This window comes from Montipora capricornis, chromosome 10 (genome assembly GCF_036669925.1).
Source record: "Montipora capricornis isolate CH-2021 chromosome 10, ASM3666992v2, whole genome shotgun sequence".
Lineage (NCBI taxonomy): Eukaryota > Metazoa > Cnidaria > Anthozoa > Scleractinia > Acroporidae > Montipora > Montipora capricornis.
Window position 1 is genome coordinate 3,261,011 of NC_090892.1, and position 6,000 is coordinate 3,267,010.

The 6,000-nt window shown below is 39.0% G+C and overlaps 1 long non-coding RNA gene across 1 annotated transcript; it reads right to left on the bottom strand.

The window, feature by feature from the left end:
- Positions 1 to 1,104: 1,104 nt before the first annotated feature.
- LOC138019892 (uncharacterized) lies at positions 1,105 to 3,553 on the bottom strand. Its single transcript, XR_011126257.1, has 2 exons — positions 3,357 to 3,553; positions 1,105 to 2,320 (listed from the first exon to the last, which is right to left on the bottom strand). It is a non-coding gene; the product is annotated as an uncharacterized lncRNA (long non-coding RNA).
- Between the last annotated feature and the right edge of the window lie 2,447 nt (positions 3,554 to 6,000).

A 6,000-nucleotide genomic window follows, 5' to 3' on the forward strand; every position in this document is an offset into this window, starting at 1 on the left:
CAATTCTGCCACACAGAAGGTATTCTGCCATAGGCAAGCATCTCATAAATATCCATGGTGGTATTGACACCTCTAGTTTAAGCAGTCATTTCTTGCGTTAGGGGAAGTGTTTGAACCGGGCAGCACCCTTAAGCAAAACTCACGCTGCCGGATAAGGGTCTTTTTGGACAAAAGACAATAATGAAAATTGTAAAGGAGTCATCTTTTTAACAATTCAAAAACAGTAGCAGTAGTACGGCAAATAAGCATGTTCAATTTCCTACAAATACGCACACGTACGTACCGCATGAAGTGAAGCTATGATCCTCTCAGTTTTGAACGCAATTGCGTAGAGAAGCATGAAAATTTCAGGACTTCAATGGAGCTTGAACCCATGACCTCGCGATACCGTTGCGACGCTCTAACCAACTGAGCTAAGAAGCCACTGAAGTTAGAAGCATGCAGGTCATTAGTGAATTCAAGTGTTCCCGTGATGAATGAATCAATGAACGAAACCTTATATGAAATAAATCAAATGACTGCTAATGTCCAATATGTATGGCTTAAGAACCAAATAACTGCTGCGAAGGAACAGTGCTACACCGGAAAGAAAGTGATCTGTCACATATGGTCCAGGGAACAACATTTCTCTATAACCTTGTCACAAAACTAGCTCCGAAAATGGCTCCGGATGAGGGTTATAAGCGAATCGAGAGCGGAAATCTCGGGGTTTATCCTTATGGCACGACACTCTGGCAACGCGTCCAGAGGTACCACTACCATAGTCCCGATTTTTACCCTGTACTTTGAGCATTTGGTCTGCGCATGCACATGCGCAAATTCTTTGGACCACTGATGCTTGCTTTACGTAAGATACAATGGCTGCTGCAGGTACTAAGACAACAATCTGAGTGTGAAACCGTTTAAGGTCATTTTGTGATTGCTTTGGTTTCTCAGTGTTGTCCTAAGTATCAGTTTGCTTAAAAAGCCCTGCACCACTTTTTCAACCAATGGAATGTAACTCTCAGAAAACTACATAAAATACTAATCGGTTCAGTAAGCGTTCTTTTCCCAATGTTCCGATTAGTCAGAATAATATTTTTCTTTGACAAAGTCACATTTGAATCAATTCAATCAAATCTTTATTTAAGAAGTAAACCACAAAAGGACCTCAATTTTCACAGCTCATTTTAAGAATTAAAGTCGGGATTATCTGGGTCTAATAGAGATGAAACTGTGGTGAAGTTGCCAATTCAAGTTGAAGACGTCATGCTCTCGGCAAATTGCTGTCATGCTACTCAACTTCCTCCTTTAAGCTCTCTACCACAGGTTCTAACATTTGATGTCAAGCAAAACTGTTTGATAGTTCGCTGAACTATTTGACGCAATTTTTATTATCACTATAAAATATACAACAAACGGCGGTCTCTTTCTGAGAGAGGTTTTACGCTGCTTAAACACGTTCACATGAAAAAAGGTATTTTAAATAGCATGACGACTATTAGTTCTGTTTCTGAAGTCCCTCTGTCCACACTCCACATAAGGACTGGATCCTGTCCCTATAATTGGAGCGCTGAGACTGACAATAGATTCCCAAGGGACTGTCTTCATCCCGTCCCTCGGAAAGACAGGCAGCCGAGAAGAACGGGACGAAGTGAGACCCTGGGAAGTAGTGTTCAGTCCCTGCATGTGCTGATCTTAGTGTAATTTGTGTCTTCTCGAGCACTGATGCACCGGCTATCTTGCATGGAGTTACTGTTCCGAGCAGTTTTTACTACCTTGCAGTAAAGACGTTTATACAAATTATTAAATGCATTATGAAATAAAGTTTTTTGCATGTTTCAATTAAATTTCATCAGTGGTCGAAAATTTACAGCTAACCGGACGCCGGTTTTTTTACACATCCCACGACAATAGGTTTGCCTAGACTAGTTTTCCCGAAAATAGGATAACATTTACTGCGGCATTTGACCACTGTATATGATACACCGTTCTCAACGTGTTTCGCTTTGGCTATTATACATTTATGAGGATTCCGTTTAATCCTCCTGTGGGTTGGTCGAGGTAAAGCCTTCAAATCAACAGCATTTGCAGCAAGTTCGTTTGTGGATTCGTTGCTCCTGTTAAGGCTGGAAGTCTCTAAGATTGGTGCTGATTCTTCTTCTTTTTCAGTCGGCAATACTAACATACCAGAGCCCTCATTTTGCACGGTACTGTCATCCTTTTTATCCAGCTCCAGGGCAAATGTCTGGAGCTCCTCAGTGGCGTTCCACTGAGCTGTGTTCGGCACCACCGTTCGACCACTTCCGAGGCTAATAAGCACAGCCATTACAAAAGCGACCTACGATAAAAATGATGCGATTACAGTTCGTAATTCGTGGCGTCAAATGCAAAAAAAGAGAGAACAAAAGACAAACAAGAGGTGACACGGCATTCTGAAACTTTGACTCGGGTAGCGTAACCTATTCGGAGCAAGTGCCAGCTTTTTTCTCGAATTCCCAAAATAAAACTGTCTTAGGAGTATTTCAGGTCCCATAAACCCTTCTAAACCTTTTAAAATGTCAGGAGGCACGAATCTCTAATATAATATAATTTATTTTTTTGTTTCTTTTCCTTGTATTGAAGACCTTTCAAAAGACCAGCAGCTACTTTCAGGCCTTTTTTTCAAACGCTGCCCGGCAGTGTAGCACGTCTTCTTTTAGGAGGCCTGAATAGGGTGTTCATCTGGCATGCGTTTGTGCCACGCTCGAAACTTGCTCAGATTACTGGCTGAATTTATTATTTTGTAAATAATTAACTGCCAGTTGGGGTACTAATGGGACTGTGTAGGCGGCGCCATAACCAAAACTATTGGGTTATCAGTAATATATGTCATCCCCATTAAACAAAGTATGTTTTTTCCTATTTCAAAAGGATGTCAAATGGTTTTATGGACCAAAATAATTATAAAATTCTACCTTTTTCATCGAATTAAGTGAGCATGATTGCGCATGCCCAGAATTGCGAATTGAAAAGATAAGAAGCGCAAATAACTCATTTCTCCATCAATTATTTCAATAGTTTGAAAGTCGAAATGGCGTTTAAAGGGTTAATTAATTTAAGAAAAATACTCATGCGTTCTATACGAGGAAAATATCAAAACTGACAGTTAAAAAAAAGCTAAAAACAACAACAGTAAAACAGGGAAAAAAAAACAGTAAAAGAAACTGAACATCAGAATGTTTCCGGATAACATGGCTCTTGGTGACAAAAACAAACACCGCTGAGTAAACTTTTACAAGTAAACTTTACATAACGAGACATAACGTTTTGAATGGTTGGAGTTTTCGTTCAATCCCATAGTAAGTTCTCCTGCTCGGATTATTTTAAAAGCTCACCATTATTAACATCCCGTTAGTCCAATCCTGCCGAGATTTCATGACCTCACCAATGCTTAGAAGCTCTTGAATGCGAAAGGCTATGAAACTCAGTGTACTTTATTTTCGACATTGGTGCCCAGTCCCCTCCTCCTTCAGCGAATAACTGTGCTGTGAAAGGCTTTTCCAGTGCTGAATTATGGCGTGCTCGTTCATTTTTTCGGAAATATCTCTTCTCGCTTCATTGATAGTTAAGTTGTTGTGCTACACTTGATGACGTCATAAATAGTTCCACAAAAAAGATAAACCACAAAAAGCAATAATGTCTGTGGAATTATTGATGTTGTTTATGCAGGAAAGGAAAGTCTTAAATGCCACCTACTATAGTTGCCATGGAAACGGTAGTTTTTCCCTTTTTTTTCCTTTTAACCAAACATCTTTTAACCCTGTAAGCTCTATGGCAGTAAGTATGTTTGAAGTAGGAACGTATGTGTCTCTTTATCTGATCGCCAGTGGAGATATTTGGCTTATAGCAAAATGCGAGTGTAATTTGCTGTCTTTCCTGACGCACGTTGATGGTGCGAAGTTTGAACAACAACACTTCACGTTTTCCAGAGATATTCTTATTTTTGTGATTTATCATCATCTGGTGGAACCACTAATAACGTCATCACTTTCCCTATTTGCATTTAATACTAAATCTTGAATATCTCTGACACGATAGACGCAACTCTTCTTCATTTTGAAAAAAAAAACACCTTTCAAAATAAACATTTTATTTTGTTACCTGGACATGTAATTCCACGAACAAGAAGTAAAAGTAAAAATCAACGTCACCTTAAAAAAGTCCATGTCGTGTTTTTTTAACCAGCTTGTAGGATTCCATTAATTACGTAACGCACTTGCAAAATTTGTTAGTTTGTCGTCTCGAGATCTGTACTGGACAGTTTCATCACGAATCAAAGGCTTGTATGCCTTTTATAAGAAAACGAGATAAGAATTTGGTTCAAGTACCGAAAAGCTTGGAATTACATTTATTACTCCACGAGATATATTTATGTGCTCTCGTCTCGTCTCGTCTTATAAACCACTCTTACGTCAGCTAGACAATAATTACTTAGTAATGTTGAAGAAAAAAGCTTTCCTTTCTTTGTAAACTTCCCATAAAGTTATAAGTAAACCCGGAATCATTCGCGACAAAGTAAGCACAACCAATAAAATCATTCTACTTAAACACACAAAAAGGCATCCCTTCTCTTGTTACAGCAGCCATGAAGTTACGGTAGTGATAAACACAGAAAAACCCGCGTTCAAGTCACGCGAACCATTTAAAGATCGGCGATGAAAGTGAACTTTCGATGTCTGAACAACAAATAATTTCATAGTCTTCAGGTAAAAACATTCTGAAATTTCACACTAAGGATGATTGTCAATCTACTGCTGCTACCCAAGAATTTGATCATAAACTATCTTTCATTTTATGACAAGTGACAAAGTTCATTTTAGCATTCTGGTATACTGCTGCCACATCGTTCAATGGATTCATTTCAATGTTAAAAAAATTCGCCTTGAACTTACTGTCTAAAAATTATGATAAACTTCAAACTTTAGTAGCCTAAAAGTCCGCAAGGAATCAAGATCTTTCTCCCGTATGCTACATAACACATCAGTGAAATCTTTGCTACGCCCGTTTCAAACCCGGTGCCGTGGAAATTTCCTGTACTGTATCATTCAAGTTGGTCGATCCGGTACAATATTTTTTTGCTTTTTAGACACCGAATATTGTCACCATCAGGACGCTTGAGAGTATTTTTTTTAAATCCAAGAGCTTTAAAATATTCAATTTATATTCTGGATGAAAGATAAACTTCCCGACATACAGATGAAAAAGTTAGACTTTTAACCCGTCATGGCAGACACTGGATTTGCCGTAATTGACTGAAGCTAGTGACTGTTTGCAAGTTATCACTCGCGTGTAGCGAGACACATAAATACCAATTTCAGTACGTTCCAGTTATTCCCATTCGAGGTTGGTCTACAATAATCATGCAGTACTTGTTTCTGGCCCCTGAGCAAATACTCTTTGGTCATTCAGTACGAATGTGCAAAACACGAAGAATCTTTTCATCGTGTAAACGTAGGTACGCCCTAGAATTCACACTTTTGTCTCTTCCATGTACTCTCTTTCGTTAAAATGCACTTAGAAATGACAGGTTCGATGAGTTCCAAAAGATGCTTTATGTTACTGTCTGGTTTTCCAGACGGGATAGCTCGTGGTCTATTTTAGACACGCAATAAAATAAAATAAAATAATTACAATTTATTTATACCACGCAAATTCAACTATCCAGTTTACTGCCTACACAAGGTTACTTTAGGGTTTAAAAAGGTGAGACAATGATGTCTTTTAGAATTATTTTAATTTAAACGGTTTCTTTTTTTTTCTTTTATCTGTCGAATGTTTGTCGCCTCAGTCTTGTACTCTTTAACTATCGTGTTCTCTGCAGGGATGGCGCAGTGGTGAGAGTACTCGCCTCCCACCAATGTGGCCCGGGTTCGATTCCCAAACTCGGCGACTCAGCGTCATATGCGGGTTGAATTTGTTGGTTCTCTACTCTGCACCGAGAGATTTTCCCCGGGTACTCCGGTTTCCCCTCTCCTCAAA